General features: G+C 47.5%; 1 protein-coding gene across 8 annotated transcripts in view; it reads right to left on the bottom strand.

Annotated features, from left to right (window-relative positions):
* Window positions 1-16917, bottom strand: part of IRAG1 (inositol 1,4,5-triphosphate receptor associated 1) — a 133313-nt gene extending 116396 nt beyond the window's left edge. For 5 of the 8 annotated variants that reach the window (XM_066365812.1, XM_066365826.1, XM_066365829.1 and 2 more), the window contains exon 1: window positions 16543-16917. The gene's annotated coding sequence lies outside the window, so the exon portion shown is untranslated. The remainder of the gene's footprint in view (window positions 1-16542) is intronic. The other 3 variants (XM_066365822.1, XM_066365835.1, XM_066365848.1) reach the window with 2 other exon arrangements.
* Between the last annotated feature and the right edge of the window lie 2172 nt (window positions 16918-19089).

Below are 19089 nucleotides of genomic sequence, written 5' to 3'. Positions count from 1 at the left end.
TGTGAATTATATCTTATAAAAGGTTTAAAAATAAAACTTCTAAAGAAGAGGAGGAAAAGGAAGAGAGGGAAAAGGAGGAGAAGAAAAAGGAAAACTAGCTTTTGTCCTTACTACATTGTGACCAATCTGGACACGTTTTCTCAAACATAAAATATGGAAGTTTAGCTAGAGGATTTCTAAGTTTCCTTCCATCACTAAAATTCTGGAGTGTATGTAATTTAAGAAAACAGCTTGAAGAAAAGAAATGGAGTACACGTGAATGTGTCTGGGATGGGGTTAAGTGGTGAGAAACAAAGAGGAGACAACAGATAGACTAAGAGCAGCAATAGAAGGAGATGCAGGGACAAGGGACACGAGCTCAGAGAGACAGACACATAGAAATATGGAAACAAGACTATGCCCCCAAAGAGAGAGAAACTCACTGCGATGCACGTGCAGACCACTTGTCCATCTTCCCAGTTAGCAATCATTTACTGAGCACCTACGAAGTGCCAAGCTCTGCGTCTGGTAGTAAACCAGGTAGGCCTAGCTGAGCTCAGCGGTAAGAGACGGAGCAGCAGTCAGGCAATTACGAGCGTGGGTCATGAGAGCTGGGAGGCAGTAGTTCAAGATGCTCCAGAAATACACAGGGTACATGCCTGCACATGTGCACACACACAACACACACTCACATACACCACACTCAACATGGCAACATTCCCAAAAGTCAAATCATTTTTGCAGGGTTCTTCTAACAAAGACATTCTAATATATGTTGTGTTTTTAGAAGTATGGGCACAAATGGGAATGCCATCTTTTATTCTCCCCCTGGAGTCTCTGTGAAACAGAGCTCAAGAACAGGATTCATCCCTACGTCTGGAGATGCCTCATACTCTCCTCTTCATCAGTGAGGTCTGGCTTCGGAAACAGAGCGCGGCCTGCTAACGCACACCACACCGGCGCTGTTCCTCTGGGCTTTCAGCTGGAGAGCTCCCAGAACAAACTGTTCCACTCTCCTCTCACCCCATCCAGACCTGGCCCAGTTAAGGCACATGATGCCCATTTCCCCTGTCTTGTGGCTTCTCTGTGGCTGACAGGCACATGAGAGGGAATCTCAGCTCAACAGAAAAGCTGACTGTTCTCTGCAGTGTCCACTCCCTGCCTAAATCAATCAACTCTGACAAGGGAAGGCCAAAGAAGCTTCTGGATGTCTCCTGCTCTGATCCCTTTTCTCCGAACTTCAGACTTGCCAGAGTCCAGGCTGCACAATTTGCTGAAGTAGCCGTCAGTCACAGCCTAAACAGCGGTCCATTTATTTGTATCAGTTTACAAAGGATTCTTTTTGGAGGAGTTAGTGTTGGGTGCTTTGGGTGCTGTGTGCCATCCCGTAACTAGAAAATGCATGGCCAGCCAGAGCCTGGGGTGGTGGAGGGAGGCACTGGCCTGCAGATTCTGGGCAGGCTGAACCAGAGCTGTGCTGGGAAATGGCCCTCAGGCCCCGACGACCTCCCCGGCAGCCCACCATTTGGAGCCATAGTGAATTAATGTGATCCAGGCTCCAAAAATAGTAGTCAGAGCATCTAAAATTGTCTTCCACCCTGAGCCAGGCTAGTCCCCTGGGAATGTCAGCATTTCTAGAACATCTTTATTCACCCAGAGTGCCTTGTGTCAGACCTCAGTTTGGGTCTGAGCAACCTTTATACTCGCTGGTTCCATTTACTGCTACCCAGCCCCCTCAACCCTGCATCATTTGCCCTGCTCCACAAACAGGAAACACTCAAGATTTATTATGCTTGCTGCTACCAAGCCAAAGGCCTTTAACCCAGCATATGGCTCAGAAGAACAGAGAGGACCCCTTGGAGAGGTGGCTGGATGTCTCTCAGCCATTAATTGTGAATTAATTCCTGAAATGAAGCCTGGGGAGGCAGAATCACCTGGGGGTCCTGAGCTCTGGCTTGTTGCAATGGCAAAGAAGCCATTTCTACAGCGGTTTATCTTTCTCTGACAAAATTTCCCAGGGAATTTTGTTATCATGAAGACTTGTCACTCCAAGCTTGCCTCCATGCCTTTGTACCTCCTGAGTTCCATGTGTGGAATGCCCTTTACTGCCTCTTCCCTGCCTAACCAATGCCCCGTCCCCCTCTCCTTTGATGCCTTGCTAAGGGTAGGGATGCTGTGGTGTTCATGAAGTTTGTCTGCAGTGAACACTTCTGAAGGGCCGCCAGGTCACTCCCGTGCCTAGAGATTCATACCACCCCTACTCAACCATGATTCCAGTTGCTCACCCATGGGACAGGAATGATGCAGGCAATGAGCATCTCTCCTGCCTCATGGAGACTGACCTCTGAGCTTCTAACGAGCAGCCAGGATCTATAACCCCTGCACAGGCTGTCTGATTGAAATGCGGTTTGCATGTCTCTAGACTTAAAGATCATGCACTTTAGTTCTCATTTTCTTAGCTGTCACCCTTGCCCGTGGGTCTCTTTGCCTCCCTCAGAGATGCCATGCAGCTCAGAACAGAGAAGGTACCTGAGGGGTGGGGATTGAGGACAAGCTTGTTTACAGCCTCAGTTTCCTCCTCTGAAAAATGGAGACAATTGTTTCTATGTTCGGATGGTTGAGAGGATGAAATGAGACATATAAACTACTTGGTACAGAGTTGGTGCTTTGAGGGGACATCTGAAATTTTTGCCCACTTAGCACCCAGTGCTCCCTCTTCTGGTATCAGGAGCACCCTCAGTGTCCCTGTTCTTGGGGCGGGGGGTGGTTGACGCCACTGTAGGAGTGGGCCTGTCACAAGCCCTGGCCCATCAGAACACCCCATGCCCCTGGCCTTGATGATTAACTGAGGCATAAACTTATGACTCAGACAAAGCCAATAAATTCGATTTGGCAACTTTTCTGAAACTCTTAGGGGATTTCTTGATTCCGGAGGTTCTGAGAGGAGAAGATGTAACCTGGAAACTGCAAGAGCCACGGTGCCCCCACGAGGGAGTGGTCAGCTGAGAGGAGATCCAATCCCAAGGACAATTGAAAGACAGAGGGAATGAGCCCCATGGGAACAGCCATATCTGAAACTGCGCTAGACTTCCCAATTATGCGATTCAGAAAATCCCGGTCATTGTCTAATCAAATTTGAACAAGTTTCTGTTCCAAGTAAGAATCTTGGCTGATGCAAAGCCCACCAGGTTTGGCTTACCTTCCCCCTTCCCGCTGACACTGCTGGGAGGCTGGGAGGGAGAGACCCTCCTTGACCCTGCGGAGACGATGCCATAGCTCACCTCCTTGTCCCCAGTTCTCTTTCCCTTCAGCCTGTCTTCCTCCACCCTGGTCATCTCAAACACGGGCTTAGTCATCTCACTCCTCACCTTACAGGACTCCTTGACTCCCTACTGCCTGGAAACCAAGCCCCCGGCTTCCTCAGGCGCCCCTTCAAAGCACTTCACATTTGACCCCAATTTTCATTTTCTTCTCTTTTTTTTTAAATTGAGATATAACTGACATAAAACATTAGTTTGGGGTGTATAACTATTGATTTGTTAGTTAACATCTGTCATCATATATAGTTACCAAAAACTGTTTTGCTTGTGATGAGAACTTTTAAGATTGACTGTCCTGGCAACCTTAACTCCCTTTTGAGCCTATCTCTCAAGACCCTTCTCCCTGGCTCCCCCCATACTGTGCCCGGCCCCCACTCTGAAACATGCCTCCCACTCTCCCACCCTGTGCTTTCTGCAGGAAAACCTTCCACTTCTAACCTACCTGCCAAAAGCCCACCTACTCAGCGATCTTCTTTTCCAAGAAGCCTTTATAGATGGCCAAGGCAGAATGAATGTCTCACTTCCCCGAATTTACTCCCCTGTTATGTATAGCGCCTGTCACTCTGTTCTTACATGGGACTGATGTACTGAATAGCCATTTTGAGAGCAGAGAGCATGTCTTACTCAGCTGTGAAACCCCTTGGGGCCTTGCACAAGGTTTGCCAACATAGGCTCTTGGTCAGTTTGTTGACACAAGACTTCAGCTTTCAGCAACAAAGTCTAATGCCCTGCCGCTCTCCTCAACCACACTCTAGAAGAGTGGATTCTGACCTTTGGGTCACATTCTTCACCAGAAAACGTTTTTAAAAGAAAAATTGTGGTAAAATACGCATAACATAATTTACAGTTTTAACCATTTTGAAGTGTACAATTTGGTGGCATTAAGTACATTCATTCTACTGTGCACATGACACTACTATCTAGTTCCAGAACTTTCTCATCGCCCCAGAAGGAAACCTCAAATGCATTAAGCAGTTGCTTCCTATTTCTCCTTCTCCCCACCCACAATCTCTAGGCCCTGGAAATCACTAGTCTGCTTTCTGTCTCCACAGATTTGCTTATTTTGGGTATTTCATATAAATGGAATCATACAATATGTGGTGTTTGTGTCTGGCTTCTTTCACTTAACACAATGTTTTCAAGGTTCATCTATGTTGTCGCATGGATCGGGGCTTCATTCTTTCTTATGACTGAATAATATAGTTCATTGCATGGATATGTCAGATTTTGTTTATCCATTCATCTGTCGTTGGACATTTGGGCTGTTTTCCACTTTTTCACTTGTGAATAGTGCGGCTATAAACATTACTGCACGAGTTTTTATTGGAACACCTGTTTTCAGTTCCTTTGGGTTCGTGCCGAGGAGTGATATGGCTGGGTCGTAAGGTAATTCTGTGTTTCCCAGGAAGCCCCCTACACTTGCCATTTCCAGTCTTCACCAGCGTCCAGCCTCCTTGGCTGACTTCACCAATGACTTTGTAAAACCTGTTTATCTTGATTGCTGTCTCCAATGGCAAACTAAAGGGTGTTCCTAGTTTTTAATATTGACCTCTGGCTCTTCAGTGCTTTCCATTGACTAAGTTATATCCTGTCCACTATTTAATTTCCTCACTGCAATATTATAAGGTAGATATTATTATTTCTGTTTTCCAGATGAGGAGGCTGAGATTCAGTGGGGTGAAGTAACTTAACAAGGTCACAGCTGTTAAGGGCGCAGCTGATATTGACCACCACCCCCCTATCCAGTGACTTTTCCACACTACCACAGTGGCCATCTCTCCAATTTGCTTCTCTGTCCAAGGTCTTTTATTTTAAAAAAAGAATAACCTTCTGAAACTTCCATTCAGATTCACCATTGTTTAGAAATCCCCTTGCTAGGTTTCTGATCAATGCCAGCACAGACTTCTGTACACACTGGGCCAGTTGGGACCTCATTTATAATCAAAACCTTTTTCCGAGGGCAGGTTCTGCCTGTACTTTTGCCTTTTCTGGATTTTCTGGGACCTTGTGGAATCCTGGGTTAATGCTCCCTTTTGATGTTGATGTGAAGCTAAGTCAGAGTGTGGTCCACAAGTGAAACCTCAGCTCTTGAAATGTCCACCCTATTTTTCTGTTCACCCAAAATCAACCTGAGGATCTTCGTCTTTCCCTTCTCAGGTAGGATCTATGGCTTGGAGTGGGGAGCCCCCTGACCTCTTTGGAGCGGAGAAGAGGCACAATGACCTCCAATCTGACACAGTGGAATTGGGCCCAATTTGCTACTTGGAAGCCTCCAAACCTAGTACTTCTTACTTCCAGGTGGAACACATAGGAAACTAAAAAAGAAGGCAAGCAAAGTGGACGACAGATAATGATAACAACACTCACCATTCATCTCAGGTGTAATCATGCCCCTAACACTTTAGGCATATTCATTCATTCAATCCCCCAACTATACTGAGAGGTGAATGTTAGCTTGCAAATAAGGAAACTGGGATTTAGCATGGTGCCGTGACTTTTCTAGAGTAACAGAGGCGATGGGTAGCCAAGTGGGATTGGAAACAGGCTGAACCCATGCTGTCCACATTCCAGCCACTGTCTGCCTTTCACGGAGAAGCTTTCGGGGCTGGCCTGGCCCACTTAGCACCTGCCTTCCCCGTTCTGCCAGCAGTGAGGGCTTTCCAGATGCCACACCACCCACCTTGCATCCACGCAAGGAGGAATGTCCTTAGCCAGCTTCTCCCAAAATCTGTTCTCTGCAACCCCCATTCTCAGTGATGGTGTGAACAAGGAGCTGTGAAAACACAGGTTTCCAAGTTTCAATACATTTGGGGATATCAGCCTTTTCCAGGTTTCTGTCCTGCAGGACTTCCTAGCCTTTAAGAAGCAAATATGGAAAATAGTGATAATAATAAAAAGTAGCTATGTACTATAAATCTGCAAGAGGGAGAGAAAGTGTAAAGTATTTCCCACACTTACTTGACCAGGGAATGGTTTTCCAAAAACTTATCTCACGTGTCCTCCTCAAAGCTCTAGATAGAGCCACTCTGAGATTAGTAAGTGTCCAGGGTGACAGAGCAGAGGGGGTGTGCACGTGGGCTCTGGAGCCAGGCCACCTGGGGTCCTGTCCCAGCAGTGCCACATGGTGGCTGCATGACCTTGGGCAAGTGGCTTCATCTGTCTGTTCCTCAGTTTCCTCACTTGTAAATCATGGGTAAAGATATTCATTCAGATTACGTAACACACATAAACTTCTGAGAACAATGTCTGGCACATAATTGGTGCTCATGAAGTGTTAGCTGGCATCTTGCATCCCTCCAGAGCTGTGCTGAAGGGCGTTTCCCACACCCATCGGGGGCATAGCCCACACCTGGCACTCCAGCCCCCAGGGCACAGCGGCCTCGCTTCATAAAACTGCTCAAGGAAGATGGAGTGAAGCAGGTTAAAGATGGTCATGGCTCCCCAGGAATCACCCTGCCTAGGGTGGCTGGGAAGGGCTTCTACTTCTGCTTCGTTGTTTCTTCCTCCAGACAGATGCTTAAGGTTAGAGACCGAGATTCTAAATCCAACTTACTTTCCAGTGGGATCTCGAGCTTCCATCCCTATAACATAGAGTGGAACAGGCTTCTAATCTGGGGACAAGGCACAGAGAGGGGAGGGGTAGAGCACTAAGCAGGCAGGGAAGGCGGATGGCAAAGCAGGGAGAGGACAGCACCAATGACGGGGTAAGTATCCTCCCTTTTGGGGGAAATGAGAGAGGGTGCTTGGAGAGTAAATTAGGCTAATCAACAGCAACTACTGCAACAGACCCATAATCTTAAATCTAATGTGATTTGGGATGGCCACCTCCACCCTCTAACAAAATGTTCTGTAACAGAAAACTCTACATGGAACATATACTGCTCACAAAAATTAGGGGATATTTTGTCATTTGTGAGCAGTATATATCCAGCATTGAGTGGGATGCTAAGAATTCCTGTATGATGCTGGTTGCCAAAGCCTTTTTCCTCTGGTGCCCAACTGATACTTCCCTCCCTCCTTAATTGCTCGCCTCTGGGAGGCCTCAGGCTCTGCGGGAGCTGGTATTTGCCGTACTAATTCTTTGCCTGTGGCAGAGATGGGTAGCACTCCTTGAATATTCCTGCACATCTCTGCATTTCCCAGAATCCTTTGCAGTTGGTTGGGGCTGTAGAACTAGGTATGGCCAACAGACTGTGTTACCTCTGGGTTGGGGCAGAGCCCTCGCCTCCTGCATCCATCTCTTCCTGTGCTGAGATGGCTCTGGAGGCTAAGTGCTTACTGGAAAGCTGGAAGAACTAATTGAGAAGCAAATGCAGCCCCTTTCCCTAGCTTCCACTTCTCCACTGAGCGGTGTAAAAGCACCGATTGGATAAGAGGACAGCTTTGGCAGACAGGGCCATTCAGGAAGTGTTAACATTTACGTGACCATTTAATGCCAGATATGTCTTCCATCTAGGATTTTCTGTTATTAAACTCCTCACTGTAATTTGGAGTACCAATGTGACCTGTGATTCAGGTATTCCCAGCAGTGTCATGCACACTGTAAGAGGCAGCATGTCTCAGACTACAGTGTGAGCACAAAGTACCTGAGGGCCTTGCCAAGCTGTGACTCTGACTCAGCAGGTCTGAGGCTGCACTCACGAGCCTGCGTTTCTAACGAGTTCCCAGGTGACGCTGATGCTGCGGGTCCCCGGACCACGCTCTGGATGGTGAGGTGGTGGGGCAGGGCTGACTTATCCAGGAAGTACGATAGGAGCAGTGCCCAGTGCTCATGAAAATGTTCTCATTTCTTTTAAAATCAGAATACAAAATAAACTATTTGGTCAAAGCAAATGTTTAAATAGATCCTATTAATGTATGTATTTATCTACACCAACAGAGTTATAAAATAAATCTCTTAAGTAAGAAGTCAATGATAACAAACATGCCTAGGGCCCCTAGAAATCCTAACATGGTGGTGTCCCTCCCTGTGTGGGAGGGGCTGTGCCTCCTTCCTATTGTGTGCAAAACTGTGAAATCACAAAACATCACACAGGTAACATGGCCCCATGGTTCTCCGGGGAGAGGACAGGAGATGTGGTCTGAGCACATGCCTGCATCTGCTCAAATTCTCCAGATCTCTGCTTATGGAGCTCCTAGAGGTACCCCAAATTCTGGTGCTGTGAGGTACATCTCTTCCAAAGAACTGAAACCCAGTCTCTTTGCCCCTGCTCCCCAACTCCATAGGACATACCCACCTCCCTGGAGCTGCAGCCGAGCGCAGCTGGCCTGTGGTGTGAGAGGAGTGGGACCAGGCTCCAGAGACTGCTTTTGTTAGTGACAAACAAAAGACTATCATCTCTGATCTGAGCTACAAACATCCAAAGCATGAGTCAAATGCTTTGTTAATAAGAGAATGAATAGGCATTCCCTTTAGCAGTAAATATTTTCTTAAAAACACAGTGTTCCATTTACTTTGGACATGATGCCAGTTCTGACTGTCCCTAAAGGCACAGCATGGGGCTTTTAGAGAGTGAACAGTAATAGCTGACTCTTCTAACGCACCTGCAGGCCCTCCTTGTCACAGACAAGGTATCTGACACAATTATCGCTCCGGGATAGCTTCATTCATGCAACTACTAGAATGAATCACCGAGCTTTGGTGGGTGTATAGTTCCCAGATGAGGAAAGCAAGACCTGAGAAAGTAGAAGTGGTTTGCTCAAGGGCACAACATTTAAGAGACGGAGCCAAGCTGACATCCTGGGACCCCCGCTTATATGCTAGCTTCATTTCAGCTTAGAAAGTGGCAACAGGGATGGCTATGGCAGACTCTCACTGTTTTTTTCTCTTCCTTTTCTCTTAAGAGTGAGCAGCCTTCAGGGAACAGACATTCTGTTGTACCACCCCCCCTTCATGCTCCAAGAGTCAAAGAGGCCTGCTGCCACCAGAGGGCACTACAGAGAGCTGGGGTTTGGGTAAGTCTGCTTAATTTAATGGTAGAAAGCCTAATTTCCTGCTGATATAAACCACATTCTCCAATACAAGCTTTCTCTCATAAGGGTGATATTAGACTGACTTTTCAACAAGCCTTATAACTTAGAGGGAGGAGGTGAATTTTACCGGGCTTTCTTAGAGACCTCACCAGGTACCAATGGCCAGTCATCTAAAGAATAAGTCTGCCGCTCTCTTGGGGCATTAATGGAGGTGAGAAGGGGACCCAGAATTTTGGGTAGTCAGAGCTTCAAACTCAGTGCAGAGTCTCCTTGATGGACTTCCTGAAAGGGAACACCTAGAGGCTAGAAACAACATTAGCTAGCATTCACTGGGTGCTAAGAACAGTCCCTGGGTTGAGGAGTTTAACCCTGCCATCATTGTCTCTGCTTTATAGGGGAGGAAACCGAGGCTCAGAGAAATCAGGTGAAGCTTGAGGTGACCAGCAGATCAGCAGCGGCGCCATTTCCCGCTGTGACAGGGAGGGAGGAGCTGGTAGGCACTGAACTTGCCTCTCAGCTCAAGGCCAGTGCTCTTTTGACCACGCCTGTATAAGCCAAGTCAAGGGGTCTTCAAGTTTTCTTCTGTTCCTGATGAACCAGGAACCTTGGACTCTCGGGAAACATCCTCCCTGTTAGCCTGTCAGTGGCAGAATTCCCCATAGCCTCCATGTGTCCCTTTTCCAAGCAGCCACCATGCCCTCTGCACCACATCCCAGGCCTGCAGCCCCGCGGTGGGCAGTGTATCTTCTCGTCCTCTCTGGCTCTCCTGCCAGCCTGCAGGTTCCTGATGTTCCTGGGTTTTGCTGGGCTGGCTCAGCTTCCGCCCACCTGCACTCACTAGTGCCCCTGCTTATAGGATGTGGTTTCCCCCAAGTCAGTGTTTCCTAAACTTGAGTCATCTGCACACCACCCTCAAATCTCTGCCACATCTGTGTGCCACCTATACATTTATTAATTTAATATTCTTTAACTTGGCTGGCAATGAACCAGAAAGCCAGAGTTGAAATCCCAGCTCTGCCTGACTGGGGTGGTGCAGTGAATAGAGCGTCAACCTGGGACCTGTGTGTCACCAGTTTGAACACAGGCTTGCCAGCTTGAGGATGGGGTTGCTGGCTTGAGCACAAGATCATAAACATGATCCCAAGGTCACTGGATTGAGCCCAAAGGTTGCTATATTGAAGCCCAAGGTCTCTGGCTTAAGCCCCCAGGTCAAGGTACATATGAGAAACAATCAATGAACAACTAAAAGTGATGTAACTGCAAGTTGATGCTTCTCATCTCTCTTCCTTCCTGTCTCTCTCTCTCCCTCTCTCTTTCATACACACAAAAAAAAGGAAGGGAAGAAAAAAGGAAGGGAGGAAGGAAGGAAGGAAGGAAGGAAGGAAGGAAGGAAGGAAGGAAGGAAGGAAGGGAGGGAGGGAGGGAAGGAAGGAAGGAAGAAGGAAAAAGAAATTTCAGCTCTGCCATTGACCATCTTTGTGTTGTTAGGCAAGTTTCTTACCCTCTCTGTGCCTCAATTTCCCCATCTGTATAACAGGAATAATAATAGTAACTACTTCAAGGAGTTGGTGTGAGGACCAAATGAGATACTTCAGGTAGAGCATCAGAACAGCACCTAGCATGCAGTAAGCATTCAATAAGCGTTAGCTACTCCTGTCATTACATTATTTAAAAAGGAAACTTTATATCCCAACTATAAGTGGAAAATCTATACCACTTATATCCCAAATAGAGAAGAGCTGTAAAAGTGAATTAAATGAAAACAGTTATTAAATTCTAGCTATTGTCTGACAAAAGCTCTAGATCCAAAGCTTGTTCTCATTGTGTCAAGAAGGGAGACAAGCAAGTGTCCAAAAGGTGTACAAAGCACTCCAAGCTCAGACAAGAACAACTTGTCCTGATTTGCCTGGGACTTTCTATTTTAGCGCTAAAGGTCCTAAAGCACCCTCACTCCTGGGCTACCTCGGATGAAGGGTTTCTCCCTCATCTGAAGGACTGAACAGAGCTTGAAAGGGAAGAATGTTCTCCTGATGTGAGTGTACGTGCTTAGCTGAGTCAGTATTCTACTTATCACCATCTTGCACCCACACCATGGGCCACACCAAACAAGCCCCCCTCTGGGAGCCAAACTTCCAAATTCCATAAATATATGGAAAGGCCATCACGTGTATGCCACTGAGACTGTCCCCAAAGAAAACCACATTTGTAAATGTCTAACGAGAGGAATAATGATTAAACTGCTGCACAGCTAAAATTATTCTATATTAGACAACCATTGAAAAATCATGCTTTGAAGTATCTTTAATGACATAGAAAAATGATCATGCTAGAATGAACACTTTAAAAAAGCAGGCTAAGATGCCCTTCATTAGGTGAGTGGATAAATAAACTGTAGTTCATCAGACAAAGGAATATTATTCAGAACTAAGCTAAAGAAATGAGCTAACAAGCCATGAAAAGGGGGAAAACTTAAATGCATAATACTAAGTGAAAGAAGCAATCTGAAATGGCAATATTATATACTGCTCACAAAAATTAAGGGATATTTCAAAATGAATATGAGGTGATAAAGAAGCATTTGATTTTTTTATATTAAACAAGAACATCAGAAAAGCAAACGACAAGTCAAAGAAAGTCGTTCAATTATGCAAATGAGATGTAAAACCAACTTTTATTTCATTGGTGAAAATGCACTATACAAAAGGCTGAAAGTACTGGAGTTTCTGCACATTCCTTGACCCCCTAATTTTTGTGAGCAGTCTATATAATTCCAATTATATGACATTCTAGAAAAGGCAAAACATTGGAGTCAGTAAAAAGATCATTGTGGTCCTGGCCAGTTAGCTCAGTTGTTTAGAGCACCATCCCAAAACACCAAGGTTGCAGGTTTGATCCCCGGCCAGGGCACATATGGGAAGCGACTAATGAATGCACAACTAAGTGGAACAACAAGATGAATACTTCTCCCCTCCCCCTCTCCCTCCACCGCCTTTCTCTATTTCTCTAAAATCAATCAATTTTTTTAAAATGAAAAGATCAGTGTTTATGGTTAGGAGAGAAGGGGGGATAAATATGTGAAACATAGAGGATTTTTGAGGCAATGAAAATACTCTGTGCTATAATGGTAAATACAGGTCATTTAGATATTTGTCTAAACTCACAGAAGGCACAACACCCAGAATAAATCTCAGTGTAAACTGTGGACTTTGGGTAGTAATTATGGGTCAGTGTAGCTTCGTTCGTTGTGACAGATGTTCCTCCGTGGTGGGGCAGGAGGGTGGTTGACAACTGGGGAGACTATGCACAGGTGGAGCCTGGGGGTCCACAGGACATCTCTGTACCTTCTACTCAATATTCTTGTGAACTTAAAACTGCTCTAAAAAGACAAGTCTTTAAAAATTGTTTAAAAGAAGACTATAAAACCACAGATAGTAAGACCATATAAAATATAGAGACATTGAAAGAAAGAAATACCATAGTATTGATAATATTTTTCTCTGAGTAAAAGGATTCTAGAGGGATTTTTTTCTATTTTCTTGTATTTATTTTCAAATTTCTTATTTATACTAATTTCTATATTTTCTTTTTTTTTTTTTTTTTTTTTTTTTTTCTTTTTCATTTTTCTGAAGCTGGAAACAGGGAGTGACAGTCAGACAGACTCCCGCATGCGCCCGACCGGGATCCACCCGGCACGCCCACCAGGGGCGGTGCTCTGCCCCCCAGGGGGGGATGCTCTGCCCATCCTGGGCGTCGCCATATTGCGACCAGAGCCACTCTAGCGCCTGAGGCAGAGGCCACAGAGCCATGCCCAGCGCCCGGGCCATCTTTGCTCCAATGGAGCCTTGGCTGCGGGAGGGGAAGAGAGAGACAGAGAGGAAGGCGCGGCGGAGGGGTGGAGAAGCAAATGGGCGCTTCTCCTATGTGCCCTGGCCGGGAATCGAACCCGGGTCCTCCGCACGCTAGGCCGACGCTCTACCGCTGAGCCAACCGGCCAGGGCTATATTTTCTAAGAAAGTTTAACAAAGAGCATATACTACTTTTATTATCAGAAAAAAAAATTTAAATAAAAATTTTAAATAAAAAACACTAAGTAGAAACTGACCAGAGCTGATTAAGCCTAGCCTTCACAAACTGGTTTTCACCTTTGTGGCCAACTGGGGGAGAGGTTTTCTGTCTGGCTGACTGTCACCTGCTTTCCTTCTCCCCTGGAGAAGGCCCTCACAGAGAAGTCAGGGCTCATCCAAGGTCACTTTGCCTCCGCTAAGGCTCCGAGTCTGAAGGCCCCACCAGTGACGCTACCCTGGGTCTGAACTCAGTGCCTGGCCTCCAAGGCCCACAGGGCAAGCACCACGTCCCCTTTCCCTCTGCTGTTAAGTTTTCCATCATTTGGCCTGTGACACTGGATAACTACCCTGAGAGCTGGGTTACCATCTAGAGGCAGGTGGTATCTAACACAGGAAGTGCCTCTTTCAGATGGAAGCGGCCTGTCTAGAACCCCCGCTCCTCACCAACCAGGTGGGTGCTCTTGGGCATGTCACATCCCCTCTTTCAGCTGCAGTGTCCTCATCTCCATCACAAGGATTAAATTAAATAATGGTTCTAGCACAGCTCCTGGCACCAGGTGGGAACTCAATATATATCGATTTTCTCTCCCTCCTGTTACGTTTACTTTACAAAGACTCCGTTCTCTAGCTCCTTCCCCTGACTCCCATCGCTCCCCAAGGGGCAGGGGCAGAGTCTGGGACTCCCAGGTCTCTCCTCTCCATCAATCCATGCCTCTGTTCCTCCTCGGTCAGCAAATCCCTCTGCTGACTGTCAAGCCACAGAGAAGGTGGCTGAGGGGACAGCCCAGTGGCTCCGTGGGGCTACCCAAGAGAGATGGCAGGGTATGGAGGGGGTGGATTACTTCAGACACCCACCTTGCCTCCTCTCAGGCCAGATTGGAAGAATCTGATCATCAGGCTGACATACCTCATAGACCCACAACCCTGTTTAACCCTAATACACTTTATGAACATTATGTTCATTTCTTCGTAAGGAAAAATAATGATCCTGAGCACGATATACTTCCAGCACCATTCTGGGTTCAGGGCACACAGTGGAGAATGAGACAGGTCTCTGCCCTCACAGGGCTCAGTCTCCACTCCTGCTGGAGGTGTGGGATGAATCTATCCACCTTTATTACCAAGACTCAGAGGGAAAAGGTGGGGCCTGTTTGAGAGTCTAAGAATTGTACACGTAGTTCAGTCCACCAGGCACAAAACTTGGCTTCCTCTCACAAAGACACACAGAACCCCTCATCCTGACACTATGAACCCCCCTGAAAATTAGTTTTAAGTGGAAGGTATTACATGGTCCTAACAATTCTCATCCAAGATGCTAAATCCCTCGTTCTGTCACTTGGTGTCTGCGTGGCCTTGGACAAGTCATTTAACATCCCCTAGTCCTAGTGCCCTTACCTGTAAAACTGAAGTAAAGATTTCTCACTCGCAGCATTACTGAGAAGAGCCCATGATATCACATGCAGAGAGCCCCAGGAGCAGTGTTGGGAGAATAGGTGCTTCCTTCCCTGGCCTGGTATCAACCAGAGAGGAACAGAGCTTGGTACGTAAGAGCAGAGCCTCCAGAGACAGGCAGCCTGGGGTCAGATGCCAGTTGTGGGATGACATCTTTGTGTTAAAATGTCCCCATCTGCAAGATGAGGGTAGTAGTAATGATCCTTGCTTTGTAGGGTTGTGGAAGTCTTAAATTACTGCATGAGGCGTGCTTAGAACAGTGTTTGATGCATAGTAAGAACAATGTGTTTGCTTTTTTTTCTTCCAGAAACATGTTGACAGAGATCATTGATCATGTTGTAGCAATTGGCACATGATTATACCTCCCAGATGATCTTAGAGGGAATGTCTTCCTTACAACCCAGTATATAGGAAGGTACATCAGCTGTGAACACACACACACACACACACACACACACACACCACTGAATCATGGACCAAAAAATATAATGATGACAACAGTTTTGTCCATTAGGTCAAAACTCATAAGACACATTCAAGGCAGAAGTGTGCTCACTCGCATCTGTGATGAGGGGCAGGAGCACTGGAGGTGGAGTCATCAGACTTGGGTTCGAGTCCTAGCTCAGCTCTTTCTTAGCAGTCTGGCCTCAGGCAAGTCACTTAACCTGAGTTTCCTCCCCATAGAAGTGTTGGGGTGAGGTTGGGGGAGTCAACTCCACCCGTTTCACCAGTGGGCCATTGCCCCCTGGTGGGGACAACATAACCCTTAGCTGGCTCTGACTCCCTAGTGCTCCCCACCTCACAGTGCTGGGAAGCTTCCTTTTTTTCCTGCAGGAGACCCAGCTCAGACAAACCCATAGGCTGCTTTACTTCCCACTAAGACCCCCAAAGAGCACCCTGAAGAGTTTTAAGAGAACAACAGCTGCAGAGCTCTGTAGGCTGGGGTGCTGGCCGGGGGTGCCAGACACCCCCCTCTGTTTACTCAAACTACAGAGCATGGCTAGGCTTTGCAACTGGTTACTGAGCAGGGGGGAGCCAGACAGCTGGGCCCCTCTCTGGCTTCTGCTGAAGGCCAGCCTGAGTGCCCCTCACTTTGGAATAGATTCGACACTGAGCTCCCGGAGGTGAGCAGGGCTTAGGGCACAGGCTGGGCAGCCAGCCCCTCCTGGGAGCAGGGAAAGAGAACAGGGGGGCAAAGCTGGAGGTAGGAGAGATGGGGACAGAGATAAAAACAGGGTCTGTGACCTGTACACAGACAGGAGGGGCAGGAACAGAAACAGGGCAGGGCAGGGGTGGAGACAGGGCCAGGCCGGCACTGGGACAAAGGGGAAGGGGAGCGGGCATGGGCCGGGTGGTTGGGGGACTGCAAGAGGCTCAGCTGGGACAAAGGGGAAGGGGAGCGGGCATGGGCCGGGTGGTTGGGGGACTGCAAGAGGCTCAGCAAACAGAGCAAGGCTGGGGCTGGGGGAGCAGGCGGTGCAGGCTTGCATAATCTGGGGACACTCTGTTGCCCCAAAGGGGCCCACAGGAATTCTGAGGGTGGGGACCTCCTGTCAGAACCCACATTTTCACCCTAACCTGTGCGTGTTTCCCAACAGCAAGCAAAAGGAGCATGATTTAGTTAAGTTAGGACTGGCAAGATTCACTTCTTATTTAAAAATTAGGACATAAATATAGTCGGCTGAAACGTCACCCAACAAAGCCAACACCCCTGGAAAGTTAGAGTCAGGCGCCCCCATCCCAGCACCCTGTACCTTTAAGGAGGAGAAGTTTCCCTCTGTTTCCTGGGCTGAAGAGGCAGGTTATTCTTGGATATAGCAGAACTTACCTAAAACTGAGTTATTCCCCTTTCCTCCTCTGGCCAGCCTCTCTTCACTCTGGGGAGCTTTTACCATTTAAGGTCAATGTTACATCTGGCTCCGTCTGGAGCTCAGAGCTGAGAAGCCTCTGGCTGTGGAGCCTCTGCCGCCTGCCTCCTCCCAGGGGCTGGGACTTAGAGCCCGGAGCTCCTCTGGGAGCCCCCTCTGGCCCGGCTCAGGGGGCTAAGGCAGGGGAGGCCGGCCAGGCCAGCCCAGGGCTCAGGGCAGGCTGGGCCCGCGAAGCAACAACTCACTCTGGGCCCCTCCCGTGGGCACCCACAGAGCCCATGGCAATGCCCATGGGCAGCTCATGCCGCTGGGCACTGTCTCGGCCAGACAGGGACCAAAGGAACCCAGAGGAACTCTGCAGATCCGCCTCCTTGCCTGTAATCTTCAGCCAGCATGTGAGCCTGGATAAGACCCTGGCCCTGAGCCAGGAGAAACTGGGAACATTTCCTGTCCTGGGAACTTGGGGGTGGGGGCTGATCCCACCTTGAACCTTTGGGATTACCAGAGAGAAGGGCCTGGGAGATACATCTATTCAGAGACCTGGCATCAGCTCCAAGGGCTTCAATCCCTGCTCCTCTGCTCAACAGCCTACCGGTCTTAACATTGTGGCACCTCAGTCTCCTCATCTCTAAAGTGGGAATAACAGCAATTACACCTCTCTCACAGGGTTGTAGGAGAATTGAATGAAACAACAGTGAAAGGGTTAGCACGGTGCTGGCATCCGCATCTCATAGGGGCCGAGTCCCACGGTTTGTTTCCTGCTCCTCCCTAGACACCGTGAGGAAGGGCTGCCCTCCTGCAGGTCCACATCCTGTCTGTACTCCTTTCTCACCTATCCTGGGTACAGTGCCCACCTAGAACCACAACTGTGGAGCTCCAGGTTCTTGGCAGGTCACATGGGGGCTCCAGCCTTCTCCTAAGATTAGAGACTGCTCAGAGAAGTCCTGGTGACGGTTGCCAGATAAAATACAGGACAACCGCTGAAATTTGAATGTTAGATAAACAACACATAGCTTTTTAAAATATAAGTGTGTCTAAAATAGTGCATGGGATGTACTTCTACTAAAAAATAGGGTTTGTTTTTTTTTTATCTAAAATTCTAATTTAACTGCACATCCTGTATTTTCATTTGCTAAATCGGGCAATGCTAGCCCCGAGCCAGCACAGGTCCCAGTCATGCTGACTGCTCTTGGGATTGGTGCTTCAAGGCCTCCTATTGACAGCTGCCTGGCTGTGCACGGTTGTTGGCTGCGGCTCCTGGTCATAAATCAGGCACCCCGGGCATGACGGGCTTTCTCCACTGACCCTGGTCCACTGTGCCCCCATCCCAGCCCTCCTACAGGCATCCAGTCCTGGACTATCTCTCCTCCCTGGTTGTTATGAAAGAAATTCCTGATGGGAATGCAGTGCATGCTGTCTATTATACCCATAAATAATTATATTTTTGTAGCTAGAACCAGAGGAAACTGTCCTGTGTACTAATCCTGCTTTTTCTCAGGTGTCTACACCTACCATCTATGCCGTGCAGGCTCCCACCAGCAAAACCCCAGGGTGGTTAACTACTAAATTGCAGGGATAAGCACTAGAAGGAGTTTACCAAACTTGTTAGCACTGTTTCTCCAACTTCATTATGCATTAGAATCCCTAAGTGTGAAGCTGTTTGGACCCCTCTTCCAGAAATGCTAATTCCATGGATCTAAAGTGGGACCCAGAAATCTGTATTTTAATTCAGGCCCTGGGGCGATACCTTTTTAAAAAAAATTTATTGACTGATTTAAGAGAGAGAGAGAGAAGCATTGATTTGTTGTTCTACTTAGTTTTGCATTCATTGGTTGCTTCTTATGTGTGCCCTGACTGGGGATTGAACCTACAACCTTGGGGTATTAGGACGATGATCTAACAAACTGAGCTACCCAGCTAAGGCCCTCGGGTGATTCTTATGCTGTTGGTACAAGGACTCCACTTTAGGAATGATGCTCCAAAGACTGATTTGTGAATTCAACAAGAATTACTTGTTGAATTTAGTCAATGTAGAAACATTGATTAAAATGGAACCGAACAGCTTTGTGTACATTTGAAGGATGATGTGTGAGTGTGTGTATAAAAAAAATGTGTATTTATATTTTTTTCTTAAGTGAGAGGAAGGGAGATAGAGAGATAGACTCCTGCCTGCGCCCTGACTGGAATCCACTGAGCGATCCTGGTCTGGGGCCAATGCTTGAATCAACCAAGCTATCCTCAGTGTCCAGGGCCAACACTTGAACCATAGAGCCACTGGCTGCGAGAGGGGAAGAGAGAGAGAAGAGGAGAGGGAGGGAAGAGAAGCAGATGGCTGCTTCTCGTGTGTGCCCTGACCAGGGATTGAAGACTTCCGCATGCTGGGCTGACACTCTATCCACTGAGCCAACCAGCCAGGGACAACTGTATATTGAA

The sequence above is a fragment of the Saccopteryx leptura genome, chromosome 1 (genome assembly GCF_036850995.1).
Source record: "Saccopteryx leptura isolate mSacLep1 chromosome 1, mSacLep1_pri_phased_curated, whole genome shotgun sequence".
Taxonomy (NCBI): domain Eukaryota; kingdom Metazoa; phylum Chordata; class Mammalia; order Chiroptera; family Emballonuridae; genus Saccopteryx; species Saccopteryx leptura.
The sequence above is the reverse complement of the archived record's forward strand: the minus strand, read 5'-3'. Positions and strand labels throughout refer to the sequence as shown.